Source organism: Heteronotia binoei, chromosome 8 (assembly GCF_032191835.1).
Source record: "Heteronotia binoei isolate CCM8104 ecotype False Entrance Well chromosome 8, APGP_CSIRO_Hbin_v1, whole genome shotgun sequence".
Taxonomy (NCBI): domain Eukaryota; kingdom Metazoa; phylum Chordata; class Lepidosauria; order Squamata; family Gekkonidae; genus Heteronotia; species Heteronotia binoei.
In genome coordinates this window covers 51,859-68,400 of record NC_083230.1, presented here as the reverse complement: position 1 = coordinate 68,400, position 16,542 = coordinate 51,859, and positions in this window count along the sequence as shown.

Below are 16,542 nucleotides of genomic sequence, written 5' to 3'. Positions count from 1 at the left end.
AAAACAGTAAGTAGATGTTTCTTATAATTCTATAAAATTACGTATTTACTAGGTATTGCTATCTCAGCAATGCTTATATGAATCCGATGAAACGCCTTACAGAAAGAATGCCATTGTAAACTGATTAGTATTAAATGGAGAATTTTAGAAAAACACTTGGCGAATGTTTGTTATGGTAACCTTGAATTAGATAGATTTAGTCCTGTTTTATATCTCCGCTATACTGTTATGAATCCATTCAATCGCTGTCCGCTATGAACCCCAATGTAAGCTTAATAGAATGCTGTGTAGAATTTTGGAAAAACAGTAAGTAGATGTTTGTTATAATTCTATAAGATTACATATTTAGTAGGTATTGCTATCTCATCAGTGCTTGTATGAATCCGATCAAACTCATTCCAGAAATAATGCCATTGTAAACTGATTAAATGGAGAATTTTAGAAAAACACTTGGCGAATGCTTGTTATGGTAACCTTGAATTAGATAGATTTAGTCCTGCTTTATATCTCCGCTATACTGTTATGAATCCGTTCAATCGCTTTCAGCTATGAACCCCAATGTAAGCTTAATAGAATGCTGTGTAGAATTTTGGAAAAACAGTAAGTAGATGTTTGTTATAATTCTATAAGATTACGTATATACTAGGTATTGCTATCTCATCAATGCTTATATGAATCCGATCAAACTCCTTCTAGATAGAATGTCATTTTAAACTGATTAGAATTATATGGAGAATTTTATAAAAACACTTAGCGAAGGTTTGTTATGGTTTCCTTGAATTACATAGATTTAGTCCTGCTTAATATATCTCCTCAATACTGTTATAAATCCGTTCAATGGCTTTCCAGTATGAACCCCAATGTAAGCTTCATAGAATGCGATGTAGAATTATGGAAAAACACTAAGTAGATGTTTGTCATAATTCTATAAGATTACGTATTTACTAGCTATCTCATCAATGCTTATATGAATCCCATCAATCTCCTTCCAGAAAGAATGCCATTGTAAACTGATTAGTATTAAATGAAGAATTTTAGAAAAACACTTGGCGAATGTTTGTTATGGTAACCTTGAATTAGATAGATTTAGTCTTGCTTTATATCTCCGCTATACTGTTATGAATCCATTCAATCGCTTTCCGCTATGAATCCCAATGTAAGCTTAATAGAATGCTGTGTAGAATTTTGGAAAAACACTAAGTAGATGTTTGTTATAATTCTATAAGATTACGTATTTACTATGTATTGCTATCTCATCAATGCTTGTATGAATCCGATCAAACTCATTCCAGAAAGAATGCCATTGTAAACTGATTAGTATTAAATGGAGAATTTTAGAAAAACACTTAGCGAATGTTTGTTATGGTAACCTTGAATTAGATAGATTTAGTCCTGCTTTATATCTCCGCTATACTGTTATGAATCCGTTCAATCGCTTTCCGCTATGAACCCCAATGTAAGCTTAATAGAATGCTGTGTAGAATTTTGGAAAAACAGTAAGTAGATGTTTGTTATAATTCTATAAGATTACCTATATACTAGGTATTGCTATCTCATCAATGCTTATATGAATCCGATCAAACTCCTTCTAGATAGAATGTCATTTTAAACTGATTAGAATTATATGGAGAATTTTATAAAAACACTTAGCGAAGGTTTGTTATGGTTACCTTGAATTACATAGATTTAGTCCTGCTTAATATATCTCCTCAGTACTGTTATAAATCCGTTCAATGGCTTTCCAGTATGAACCCCAATGTAAGCTTCATAGAATGCGATGTAGAATTATGGAAAAACACTAAGTAGATGTTTGTTATAATTCTATAAGATTACGTATTTACTAGGTATTGCTATCTCAGCAATGCTTGTATGAATCCGATGAAACGCCTTCCAGAAAGAATGCCATTGTAAACTGATTAGTATTAAATGGAGAATTTTAGAAAAACACTTGGCGAATGTTTGTTATGGTAACCTTGAATTAGATAGATTTAGTCCTGCTTTATATCTCCGCTATACTGTTATGAATCCGTTCAATCGCTTTCCGCTATGAACCCCAATGTAAGCTTAATAGAATGCTGTGTAGAATTTTGGAAAAACAGTAAGTAGATGTTTGTTATAATTCTATAAGATTACGTATCTACTAGGTATTGCTATCTCAGCAATGCTTATATGAATCCGATCAAACGCCTTCCAGAAAGAATGCCATTGTAAACCGATTAGTATTAAATGGAGAATTTTAGAAAAACACTTAGCGAATGTTTGATATGGTAACCTTGATTTAGTCTTGCTTGATGTCTCCGCAGTAGTGTTATGAATCCGTTCAATAGCTTTCCAGTATCAACCCCAATGTAAACTTAATAGAATGCTATGTAGAATTATGGAAAAACAGTAAGTAGATGTTTGTTATAATTCTATAAGATTACGTATATACTAGGTATTGCTATCTCATCAATGCTTATATGAATCCGATCAAACTCCTTCTAGATAGAATGTCATTTTAAACTGATTAGAATTATATGGAGAATTTTATAAAAACACTTAGCGAAGGTTTGTTATGGTTACCTTGAATTACATAGATTTAGTCCTGCTTAATATATCTCCTCAGTACTGTTATAAATCCATTCAATGGCTTTCCAGTATGAACCCCAATGTAAGCTTCATAGAATGCGATGTAGAATTATGGAAAAACACTAAGTAGATGTTTGTTATAATTCTATAAGATTACGTATTTACTAGCTATTGCTATCTAATCAATGCTTATATGAATCCCATCAATCTCCTTCCAGAAAGAATGCCATTGTAAACTGATTAGAATTAAACGGAGAATTTTAGAAAAACACTTAGTGAAGGTTTGTTATGGTTACCTTGAATTACATAGATTTAGTCCTGCTTGATATCTCCTCAGTACTGTTATAAATCCGTTCAATGGCTTTCCTGTATGAACTCCAATGTAAGCTTCATAGAATGCTATGTAGAATTATGGAAAAACAGTAAGTAGATGTTTCTTATAATTCTATAAGGTTACGTATTTACTAGGTATTGCTATCTCAGCAATGCTTGTATGAATCCGATGAAACGCCTTCCAGAAAGAATGCCATTGTAAACTGATTAGTATTAAATGGAGAATTTTAGAAAAACACTTGGCGAATGTTTGTTATGGTAACCTTGAATTAGATAGATTTAGTCCTGCTTTATATCTCCGCTATACTGTTATGAATCCGTTCAATCGCTTTCCGCTATGAACCCCAATGTAAGCTTAATAGAATGCTGTGTAGAAGTTTGGGAAAACAGTAAGTAGATGTTTGTTATCTACTAGGTATTGCTATCTCAGCAATGCTTATATGAATCCGATCAAACGCCTTCCAGAAAGAATGCCATTGTAAACCGATTAGTATTAAATGGAGAATTTTAGAAAAACACTTGGCGAATGTTTGTTATGGTAACCTTGAATTACATAGATTTAGTCTTGCTTGATGTCTCCGCAGTAGTGTTATGAATCCGTTCAATAGCTTTCCAGTATGAACCCCAATGTAAACTTAATAGAATGCTATGTAGAATTATGGAAAAACAGTAAGTAGATGTTTGTTATAATTCTATAAGATTACGTATATACTAGGTATTGCTATCTCATCAATGCTTATATGAATCCGATCAAACTCCTTCTAGATAGAATGTCATTTTAAACTGATTAGAATTATATGGAGAATTTTATAAAAACACTTAGCGAAGGTTTGTTATGGTTACCTTGAATTACATAGATTTAGTCCTGCTTAATATATCTCCTCAGTACTGTTATAAATCCGTTCAATGGCTTTCCAGTATGAACCCCAATGTAAGCTTCATAGAATGCGATGTAGAATTATGGAAAAACACTAAGTAGATGTTTGTTATAATTCTATAAGATTACGTATTTACTAGCTATTGCTATCTCATCAATGCTTATATGAATCCCATCAATCTCCTTCCAGAAAGAATGCCATTGTAAACTGATTAGAATTAAACGGAGAATTTTAGAAAAACACTTAGTGAAGGTTTGTTATGGTTACCTTGAATTACATAGATTTAGTCCTGCTTGATATCTCCTCAGTACTGTTATAAATCCGTTCAATGGCTTTCCTGTATGAACTCCAATGTAAGCTTCATAGAATGCTATGTAGAATTATGGAAAAACAGTAAGTAGATGTTTCTTATAATTCTATAAGGTTACGTATTTACTAGGTATTGCTATCTCAGCAATGCTTGTATGAATCCGATGAAACGCCTTCCAGAAAGAATGCCATTGTAAACTGATTAGTATTAAATGGAGAATTTTAGAAAAACACTTGGCGAATGTTTGTTATGGTAACCTTGAATTAGTAGATTTAGTCCTGCTTTATATCTCCGCTATACTGTTATGAATCCGTTCAATCGCTTTCCGCTATGAACCCCAATGTAAGCTTAATAGAATGCTGTGTAGAATTTTGGGAAAACAGTAAGTAGATGTTTGTTATCTATAAGATTACGTATCTACTAGGTATTGCTATCTCAGCAATGCTTAAATGAATCCGATCAAACGCCTTCCAGAAAGAATGCCATTGTAAACCGATTAGTATTAAATGGAGAATTTTAGAAAAACACTTGGCGAATGTTTGTTATGGTAACCTTGAATTACATAGATTTAGTCTTGCTTGATGTCTCCGCAGTAGTGTTATGAATCCGTTCAATAGCTTTCCAGTATGAACCCCAATGTAAACTTAATAGAATGCTATGTAGAATTATGGAAAAACAGTAAGTAGATGTTTGTTATAATTCTATAAGATTACGTATATACTAGGTATTGCTATCTCATCAATGCTTATATGAATCCGATCAAACTCCTTCTAGATAGAATGTCATTTTAAACTGATTAGAATTATATGGAGAATTTTATAAAAACACTTAGCGAAGGTTTGTTATGGTTACCTTGAATTACATAGATTTAGTCCTGCTTAATATATCTCCTCAGTACTGTTATAAATCCGTTCAATGGCTTTCCAGTATGAACCCCAATGTAAGCTTCATAGAATGCGATGTAGAATTATGGAAAAACACTAAGTAGATGTTTGTTATAATTCTATAAGATTACGTATTTACTAGCTATTGCTATCTCATCAATGCTTATATGAATCCCATCAATCTCCTTCCAGAAAGAATGCCATTGTAAACTGATTAGAATTAAACGGAGAATTTTAGAAAAACACTTAGTGAAGGTTTGTTATGGTTACCTTGAATTACATAGATTTAGTCCTGCTTGATATCTCCTCAGTACTGTTATAAATCCGTTCAATGGCTTTCCTGTATGAACTCCAATGTAAGCTTCATAGAATGCTATGTAGAATTATGGAAAAACAGTAAGTAGATGTTTCTTATAATTCTATAAGGTTACGTATTTACTAGGTATTGCTATCTCAGCAATGCTTGTATGAATCCGATGAAACGCCTTCCAGAAAGAATGCCATTGTAAACTGATTAGTATTAAATGGAGAATTTTAGAAAAACACTTGGCGAATGTTTGTTATGGTAACCTTGAATTAGTAGATTTAGTCCTGCTTTATATCTCCGCTATACTGTTATGAATCCGTTCAATCGCTTTCCGCTATGAACCCCAATGTAAGCTTAATAGAATGCTGTGTAGAATTTTGGGAAAACAGTAAGTAGATGTTTGTTATCTATAAGATTACGTATCTACTAGGTATTGCTATCTCAGCAATGCTTAAATGAATCCGATCAAACGCCTTCCAGAAAGAATGCCATTGTAAACCGATTAGTATTAAATGGAGAATTTTAGAAAAACACTTGGCGAATGTTTGTTATGGTAACCTTGAATTACATAGATTTAGTCTTGCTTGATGTCTCCGCAGTAGTGTTATGAATCCGTTCAATAGCTTTCCAGTATGAACCCCAATGTAAACTTAATAGAATGCTATGTAGAATTATGGAAAAACAGTAAGTAGATGTTTGTTATAATTCTATAAGATTACGTATATACTAGGTATTGCTATCTCATCAATGCTTATATGAATCCGATCAAACTCCTTCTAGATAGAATGTCATTTTAAACTGATTAGAATTATATGGAGAATTTTATAAAAACACTTAGCGAAGGTTTGTTATGGTTACCTTGAATTACATAGATTTAGTCCTGCTTAATATATCTCCTCAGTACTGTTATAAATCCGTTCAATGGCTTTCCAGTATGAACCCCAATGTAAGCTTCATAGAATGCGATGTAGAATTATGGAAAAACACTAAGTAGATGTTTGTTATAATTCTATAAGATTACGTATTTACTAGGTATTGCTATCTCAGCAATGCTTGTATGAATCCGATGAAACGCCTTCCAGAAAGAATGCCATTGTAAACTGATTAGTATTAAATGGAGAATTTTAGAAAAACACTTGGCGAATGTTTGTTATGGTAACCTTGAATTACATAGATTTAGTCCTGCTTTATATCTCCGCTATACTGTTATGAATCCGTTCAATCGCTTTCGGCTATGAACCCCAATGTAAGCTTAATAGAATGCTGTGTAGAATTTTGGAAAAACAGTAAGTAGATGTTTGTTATAATTCTATAAGATTACGTATTTACTAGGTATTGCTATCTCATCAATGCTTATATGAATCCGATCAAACTCATTCCAGAAAGAATGCCATTGTAAACCGATTAGTATTAAATGGAGAATTTTAGAAAAACACTTAGCGAATGTTTGTTATGGTAACCTTGAATTACATAGATTTAGTCTTGCTTGATGTCTCCGCAGTAGTGTTATGAATCCGTTCAATAGCTTTCCAGTATGAACCCCAATGTAAACTTAATAGAATGCTATGTAGAATTATGGAAAAACAGTAAGTAGATGTTTGTTATAATTCTATAAGATTACGTATATACTAGGTATTGCTATCTCATCAATGCTTATATGAATCCGATCAAACTCATTCCAGAAAGAATGCCATTGTAAACCGATTAGTATTAAATGGAGAATTTTAGAAAAACACTTGGCGAATGTTTGTTATGGTAACCTTGAATTACATAGATTTAGTCCTGCTTTATATCTCCGCTATACTGTTATGAATCCGTTCAATCGCTTTCCGCTATGAACCCCAATGTAAGCTTAATAGAATGCTGTGTAGAATTTTGCAAAAACAGTAAGTAGATGTTTGTTATAATTCTATAAGATTACGTATTTACTAGGTATTGCTATCTCAGCAATGCTTGTATGAATCCCATCAATCTCCTTCCAGAAAGAATGCCATTGTAAACTGATTAGAATTAAACGGAGAATTTTAGAAAAACACTTAGTGAAGGTTTGTTATGGTTACCTTGAATTACATAGATTTAGTCCTGCTTGATATCTCCTCAGTACTGTTATAAATCCGTTCAATGGCTTTCCTGTATGAACTCCAATGTAAGCTTCATAGAATGCTATGTAGAATTATGGAAAAACAGTAAGTAGATGTTTCTTATAATTCTATAAGGTTACGTATTTACTAGGTATTGCTATCTCAGCAATTCTTGTATGAATCCGATGAAACGCCTTCCAGAAAGAATGCCATTGTAAACTGATTAGTATTAAATGGAGAATTTTAGAAAAACACTTGGCGAATGTTTGTTATGGTAACCTTGAATTAGATAGATTTAGTCCTGCTTTATATCTCCGCTATACTGTTATGAATCCGTTCAATCGCTTTCCGCTATGAACCCCAATGTAAGCTTAATAGAATGCTGTGTAGAATTTTGGAAAAACAGTAAGTAGATGTTTGTTATAATTCTATAAGATTACGTATCTACTAGGTATTGCTATCTCAGCAATGCTTATATGAATCCGATCAAACGCCTTCCAGAAAGAATGCCATTGTAAACCGATTAGTATTAAATGGAGAATTTTAGAAAAACACTTAGCGAATGTTTGTTATGGTAACCTTGAATTACATATATTTAGTCATGCTTGATGTCTCCGCAGTAGTGTTATGAATCCGTTCAATAGCTTTCCAGTATGAACCCCAATGTAAACTTAATAGAATGCTATGTAGAATTATGGAAAAACAGTAAGTAGATGTTTGTTATAATTCTATAAGATTACGTATATACTAGGTATTGCTATCTCATCAATGCTTATATGAATCCGATCAAACTCCTTCTAGATAGAATGTCATTTTAAACTGATTAGAATTAAACGGAGAATTTTAGAAAAACACTTAGTGAAGGTTTGTTATGGTTACCTTGAATTACATAGATTTAGTCCTGCTTGATATCTCCTCAGTACTGTTATAAATCCGTTCAATGGCTTTCCTGTATGAACTCCAATGTAAGCTTCATAGAATGCTATGTAGAATTATGGAAAAACAGTAAGTAGACGTTTCTTATAATTCTATAAGGTTACGTATTTACTAGGTATTGCTATCTCAGCAATGCTTGTATGAATCCGATGAAACGCCTTCCAGAAAGAATGCCATTGTAAACTGATGAGTATTAAATGGAGAATTTTAGAAAAACACTTGGCGAATGTTTGTTATGGTAACCTTGAATTAGATAGATTTAGTCCTGCTTTATATCTCCGCTATACTGTTATGAATCCGTTCAATCGCTTTCCGCTATGAACCCCAATGTAAGCTTAATAGAATGCTGTGTAGAATTTTGGGAAAACAGTAAGTAGATGTTTGTTATCTATAAGATTACGTATCTACTAGGTATTGCTATCTCAGCAATGCTTATATGAATCCGATCAAACGCCTTCCAGAAAGAATGCCATTGTAAACCGATTAGTATTAAATGGAGAATTTTAGAAAAACACTTGGCGAATGTTTGTTATGGTAACCTTGAATTACATAGATTTAGTCTTGCTTGATGTCTCCGCAGTAGTGTTATGAATCCGTTCAATAGCTTTCCAGTATGAACCCCAATGTAAACTTAATAGAATGCTATGTAGAATTATGGAAAAACAGTAAGTAGATGTTTGTTATAATTCTATAAGATTACGTAAATACTAGGTATTGCTATCTCATCAATGCTTATATGAATCCGATCAAACTCCTTCTAGATAGAATGTCATTTTAAACTGATTAGAATTATATGGAGAATTTTATAAAAACACTTAGCGAAGGTTTGTTATGGTTACCTTGAATTACATAGATTTAGTCCTGCTTAATATATCTCCTCAGTACTGTTATAAATCCGTTCAATGGCTTTCCAGTATGAACCCCAATGTAAGCTTCATAGAATGCGATGTAGAATTTTGGAAAAACAGTAAGTAGATGATTGTTATAATTACATAAGATTACAGGTACTAGGTATTGCTATCTCCTCATTGCTTTAATAAATCCGATCCATGTATTTCCACAAAGAATCTCATTGTAAACTGATAAGAGTTAAACGGAGAATTTAGAAGAACTCTTAGCGAATCTTTGTTATGGTTACCTTGAATTACATAGATTCGGTCCTACTTGATATCTCCGCACTTCTGTTATAAATCCGTTCAATCGCTTTCCACTATGAACACCAATGTAAGCTTAATAGAATGCTATGTAGAATTTTGGAAAAAAAGTAAGTAGATGATTGTTATAATTACATAAGATTACAGGTTCTAGGTATTGCTATCTCCTCATTGCTTTTATAAATCCGATCCATGTATTTCCACAAAGAATCTCATTGTAAACTGATAAGAGTTAAACGGAGAATTTAGAAGAACTCTTAGCGAATCTTTGTTATGGTTACCTTGAATTACATAGATTTGGTCCTACTTGATATCTCCGCAATTCTGTTATAAATCCGTTCAATCTCTTTCCACTATGTACACCAATGTAAGCTAAATAAAATGCTATGTAGAATTTTGGAAAAACAGTAAAGTAGATGTTTGTTAAAACTGCATAAGATTACAGTTACTAGGTATTGCTATCTCCTCATTGCTTTTATAAATCCGATCAATCTATTTACACAAAAAATCCCTTTTAAAACTGATTAGAATTAAATGGAGAATTTTAGAAAAACTCTTAGCGAATCTTTATGGTTACCTTGAATTACATAGATTTAGTCCTACTTGATATCTCTGCAGTTCTGTTATGAATCCATTCAATCGCTTTCCACTAGGAACACCAATGTAACCTTAATAGAATACAATGAGGAGATAGCTTTCTACTAAGAACAGCAATGTAAGCTTAATAGAATGCTATGTAGAATTTTGGAAAAACAGTAAAGTAGATGTTTGTTAAAACTACATAAGATTACAGTTACTTGGTATTGCTATCTCCTCATCGCTTTTATAAATCCGATCAATCTATTTACACAAAGAATCCCATTTTAAACTGATTAGAATTAAACGGAGAATTTAGAACAACTCTTAGCGAATGTTTGTTATGGTAACCTTGAATTAGATAGATTTAGTCCTGCTTTATATCTCCGCTATACTGTTATGAATCCGTTCAATCGCTTTCCGCTATGAACCCCAATGTAAGCTTAATAGAATGCTGTGTAGAATTTTGGAAAAACAGTAAGTAGATGTTTGTTATAATTCTATAAGATTACGTATCTACTAGGTATTGCTATCTCAGCAATGCTTATATGAATCCGATCAAACGCCTTCCAGAAAGAATGCCATTGTAAACCGATTAGTATTAAATGGAGAATTTTAGAAAAACACTTAGCGAATGTTTGTTATGGTAACCTTGAATTACATATATTTAGTCATGCTTGATGTCTCCGCAGTAGTGTTATGAATCCGTTCAATAGCTTTCCAGTATGAACCCCAATGTAAACTTAATAGAATGCTATGTAGAATTATGGAAAAACAGTAAGTAGATGTTTGTTATAATTCTATAAGATTACGTATATACTAGGTATTGCTATCTCATCAATGCTTATATGAATCCGATCAAACTCCTTCTAGATAGAATGTCATTTTAAACTGATTAGAATTAAACGGAGAATTTTAGAAAAACACTTAGTGAAGGTTTGTTATGGTTACCTTGAATTACATAGATTTAGTCCTGCTTGATATCTCCTCAGTACTGTTATAAATCCGTTCAATGGCTTTCCTGTATGAACTCCAATGTAAGCTTCATAGAATGCTATGTAGAATTATGGAAAAACAGTAAGTAGACGTTTCTTATAATTCTATAAGGTTACGTATTTACTAGGTATTGCTATCTCAGCAATGCTTGTATGAATCCGATGAAACGCCTTCCAGAAAGAATGCCATTGTAAACTGATGAGTATTAAATGGAGAATTTTAGAAAAACACTTGGCGAATGTTTGTTATGGTAACCTTGAATTAGATAGATTTAGTCCTGCTTTATATCTCCGCTATACTGTTATGAATCCGTTCAATCGCTTTCCGCTATGAACCCCAATGTAAGCTTAATAGAATGCTGTGTAGAATTTTGGGAAAACAGTAAGTAGATGTTTGTTATCTATAAGATTACGTATCTACTAGGTATTGCTATCTCAGCAATGCTTATATGAATCCGATCAAACGCCTTCCAGAAAGAATGCCATTGTAAACCGATTAGTATTAAATGGAGAATTTTAGAAAAACACTTGGCGAATGTTTGTTATGGTAACCTTGAATTACATAGATTTAGTCTTGCTTGATGTCTCCGCAGTAGTGTTATGAATCCGTTCAATAGCTTTCCAGTATGAACCCCAATGTAAACTTAATAGAATGCTATGTAGAATTATGGAAAAACAGTAAGTAGATGTTTGTTATAATTCTATAAGATTACGTAAATACTAGGTATTGCTATCTCATCAATGCTTATATGAATCCGATCAAACTCCTTCTAGATAGAATGTCATTTTAAACTGATTAGAATTATATGGAGAATTTTATAAAAACACTTAGCGAAGGTTTGTTATGGTTACCTTGAATTACATAGATTTAGTCCTGCTTAATATATCTCCTCAGTACTGTTATAAATCCGTTCAATGGCTTTCCAGTATGAACCCCAATGTAAGCTTCATAGAATGCGATGTAGAATTTTGGAAAAACAGTAAGTAGATGATTGTTATAATTACATAAGATTACAGGTACTAGGTATTGCTATCTCCTCATTGCTTTAATAAATCCGATCCATGTATTTCCACAAAGAATCTCATTGTAAACTGATAAGAGTTAAACGGAGAATTTAGAAGAACTCTTAGCGAATCTTTGTTATGGTTACCTTGAATTACATAGATTCGGTCCTACTTGATATCTCCGCACTTCTGTTATAAATCCGTTCAATCGCTTTCCACTATGAACACCAATGTAAGCTTAATAGAATGCTATGTAGAATTTTGGAAAAAAAGTAAGTAGATGATTGTTATAATTACATAAGATTACAGGTTCTAGGTATTGCTATCTCCTCATTGCTTTTATAAATCCGATCCATGTATTTCCACAAAGAATCTCATTGTAAACTGATAAGAGTTAAACGGAGAATTTAGAAGAACTCTTAGCGAATCTTTGTTATGGTTACCTTGAATTACATAGATTTGGTCCTACTTGATATCTCCGCAATTCTGTTATAAATCCGTTCAATCTCTTTCCACTATGTACACCAATGTAAGCTAAATAAAATGCTATGTAGAATTTTGGAAAAACAGTAAAGTAGATGTTTGTTAAAACTGCATAAGATTACAGTTACTAGGTATTGCTATCTCCTCATTGCTTTTATAAATCCGATCAATCTATTTACACAAAAAATCCCTTTTAAAACTGATTAGAATTAAATGGAGAATTTTAGAAAAACTCTTAGCGAATCTTTATGGTTACCTTGAATTACATAGATTTAGTCCTACTTGATATCTCTGCAGTTCTGTTATGAATCCATTCAATCGCTTTCCACTAGGAACACCAATGTAACCTTAATAGAATACAATGAGGAGATAGCTTTCTACTAAGAACAGCAATGTAAGCTTAATAGAATGCTATGTAGAATTTTGGAAAAACAGTAAAGTAGATGTTTGTTAAAACTACATAAGATTACAGTTACTTGGTATTGCTATCTCCTCATCGCTTTTATAAATCCGATCAATCTATTTACACAAAGAATCCCATTTTAAACTGATTAGAATTAAACGGAGAATTTAGAACAACTCTTAGCGAATCTTTGTTATGGTTACCTTGAATTACATAGATTTGGTCCTACTTGATATCTCTGCAGCTCTGTTATAAATCCGTTCAATCTCTTTCCACTATGTACACCAATGTAAGCTTAATAGAATGCTATGTAGAATTTTGGAAAAACAGTAAGTAGATGTTTGTTATAATTACATAAGATTACAGGTACTAGGTATTGCTATCTCCTCATTGCTTTAATAAATCCGATCAATCTATTTACACAAAGAATCCCATTTTAAACTGATTAGAATTAAACGGAGAATTTAGAACAACTCTTAGCGAATCTTTGTTATGGTTACCTTGAATTACATAGATTTAGTCCTACTTGATATCTCTGCAGTTCTGTTATGAATCCATTCAATCGCTTTCCACTAGGAACACCAATATAACCTTAATAGAATGCAATGAGGAGATAGCTTTCTACTAAGAACAGCAATGTAAGCTGTTATAAATCCGTTCAATCGCTTTCCACTATGTACACCAATGTAAGCTTAGTAGAATGCTTTGTAGAATTTTGGAAACACAGTAAAGTAGATGTTTGTTATAATTACATAAGATTACAGTTACTAGGTATTGCTATCTCCTCATTGCTTTTATAAATCCGATCCATGTATTTCCACAAAGAATCTCATTGCAAACTGATTAGAATTAATTGGAGAATTTAGAATAACTCTTAGCAAATCTTTGTTATGGTTACCTTGAATTACATAGATTAGGTCCTACTTGATATCTCCGCAATTCTGTTATAAATCCGTTCAATCTCTTTCCACTATGTACACCAATATAAGCTTAATAGAATGCTATGTAGAATTTTGGAAAAACAGTAAGTAGATGGTTATTATAATTATATAAGATTACATAGTTACTAGATATTGCTATCTCGTTATTGCTTGTATGAAACCGATCCATCTCTTTCCACAAAGAATCCCATTGTAAACTGATTAGAATAAAACGGAGAATTTTAGAGAAACGCTTAGCGAATGTTTGTTATGGTTACCTTGAATTACATAGTTTTGGTCCTACTTGATATCTCTGCTATTCTGTTATAAATCCGTTCAATCTCTTTCCGCTATGTACACCAATGTAAAACAGTAAGTAGATGGTTATTAGAATTATATACGATTACATAGTTACTAGATATTGCTATCTCGTCATTGCTTGTATGAAACCGATCCATCTCTTTCCACAAAGAATCCCATTGTAAACGGATTAGAATAAAATGGAGAATTTTAGAAAAACACTTAGCGAATGTTTGTTATGGTTACCTTGAATTACATAGATTTAGTCTTGCTTGATGTCTCCGCAGTAGTGTTATGAATCCGTTCAATAGCTTTCCAGTATGAACCCCAATGTAAATTTAATAGAATGCTATGTAGAATTATGGAAAAACAGTAAGTAGATGTTTGTTATAATTCTAAAAGATTACGTATATACTAGGTATTGCTATCTCATCAATGCTTATATGAATCCGATCAAACTCCTTCCAGATAGAATGTCATTTTAAACTGATTAGAATTATACCGAGAATTTTATAAAAACACTTAGCGAAGGTTTGTTATGGTTACCTTGAATTACATAGATTTAGTCCTGCTTAATATATCTCCTCAGTACTGTTATGAATCCGTTCAATGGCTTTCCAGTATGAACCCCAATGTAAGCTTCATAGAATGCGATGTAGAATTATGGAAAAACACTAAGTAGATGTTTGTTATAATTCTATAAGATTACGTATTTACTAGCTATTGCTATCTCATCAATGCTTATATGAATCCCATCAATCTCCTTCCTGAAGGAATGCCATTGTAAACTGATTAAAATTAAACGGAGAATTTTAGAAAAACACTTAGGGAAGGTTTGTTATGGTAACCTTGAATTACATAGATTTAGTCCTGCTTGATATCTCCTCAGTACTGTTATAAATCCGTTCAATGGCTTTCCTGTATGAACTCCAATGTAAGCTTCATAGAATGCTATGTAGAATTTTGGAAAAACAGTAAGTAGATGCTTGGTATAATTATATCAGATTACATAGCTGCTAAAAATATCTATCTCCTCATTCCTTCTATGATTCTGATCAAACTCCTGCCGCAAGGAATGCCATTGTAAACTGATTAGAATTAAACGGAGAATTTTAGAAAAACACTTAGCGAATGTTTGTTATGGTTACCTTGAATTACATAGATTTAGTCCTGCTTGATGTCTCCACAGTACTGTAATGAATCTGTTCAATAGCTTTCCAGTATGAACCCCAATGTAAGCTTAATAGAATGCTATGTAGAATTATGGAAAAACAGTAAGTAGATGTTTCTTATAATTCTATAAGATTACGTATTTACTAGGTATTGCTATGTCATCAATGCTTATATGAATCCGATCAAACTCATTCCAGAAAGAATGCCATTGTAAACCGATTAGTATTAAATGGAGAATTTTAGAAAAACACTTGGCGAATGTTTGTTATGGTAACCTTGAATTAGATAGATTTAGTCCTGCTTTATAAATCCGCTCTACTGTTATGAATCCGTTCAATCGCTTTCCGCTATGAACCCCAATGTAAGCTTAATAGAATGCTGTGTAGAATTATGGAAAAACACTAAGTAGATGTTTGTTATAATTCTATAAGATTACGTATTTACTAGCTATTGCTATCTCATCAATGCTTATATGAATCCGATCAAACTCCTTCCAGAAAGAATGCCATTGTAAACTGATTAGAATTAAACGGAGAATTTTAGAAAAACACTTAGCGAAGGTTTGTTGTGGTTACCTTGAATTACACAGATTTAGTCCTGCTTGATATCTCCTCAGTACTGTTATAAATCCGTTCAATGGCTTTCCTGTATGAACTCCAATGTAAGCTTCATAGAATGCTATGTAGAATTATGGAAAAACAGTAAGTAGATGCTTGGTATAATTATATCAGATTACATAGCTGCTAAAAATATCTATCTCCACATTCCTTCTATGATTCTGATCAAACTCCTGCCGCAAAGAATGCCATTGTAAACTGATTAGAATTAAACGGAGAATTTTAGAAAAACACTTAGCGAAGGTTTGTTATGGTTACCTTGGATTACATAGATTTAGTCCTGCTTGATATCTCCTCAGTACTGTTATAAATCCGTTCAATGGCTTTCCAGTATGAACCCCAATGTAAGCTTCATAGAATGCTATGTAGAATTATGGAAAAACAGTAAGTAGATGTTTGTTATAATTCTATAAAATTACGTATATACTAGGTATTGCTATCTCATCAATGCTTATATGAATCCGATCAAACTCCTTCTAGATAGAATGTCATTTTAAACTGATTAGAATTATATGGAGAATTTTATAAAAACACTTAGTGAAGGTTTGTTATGGTTACCTTGAATTACATAGATTTAGTCCTGCTTGATATCTCCTCAGTACTGTTATAAATCCGTTCA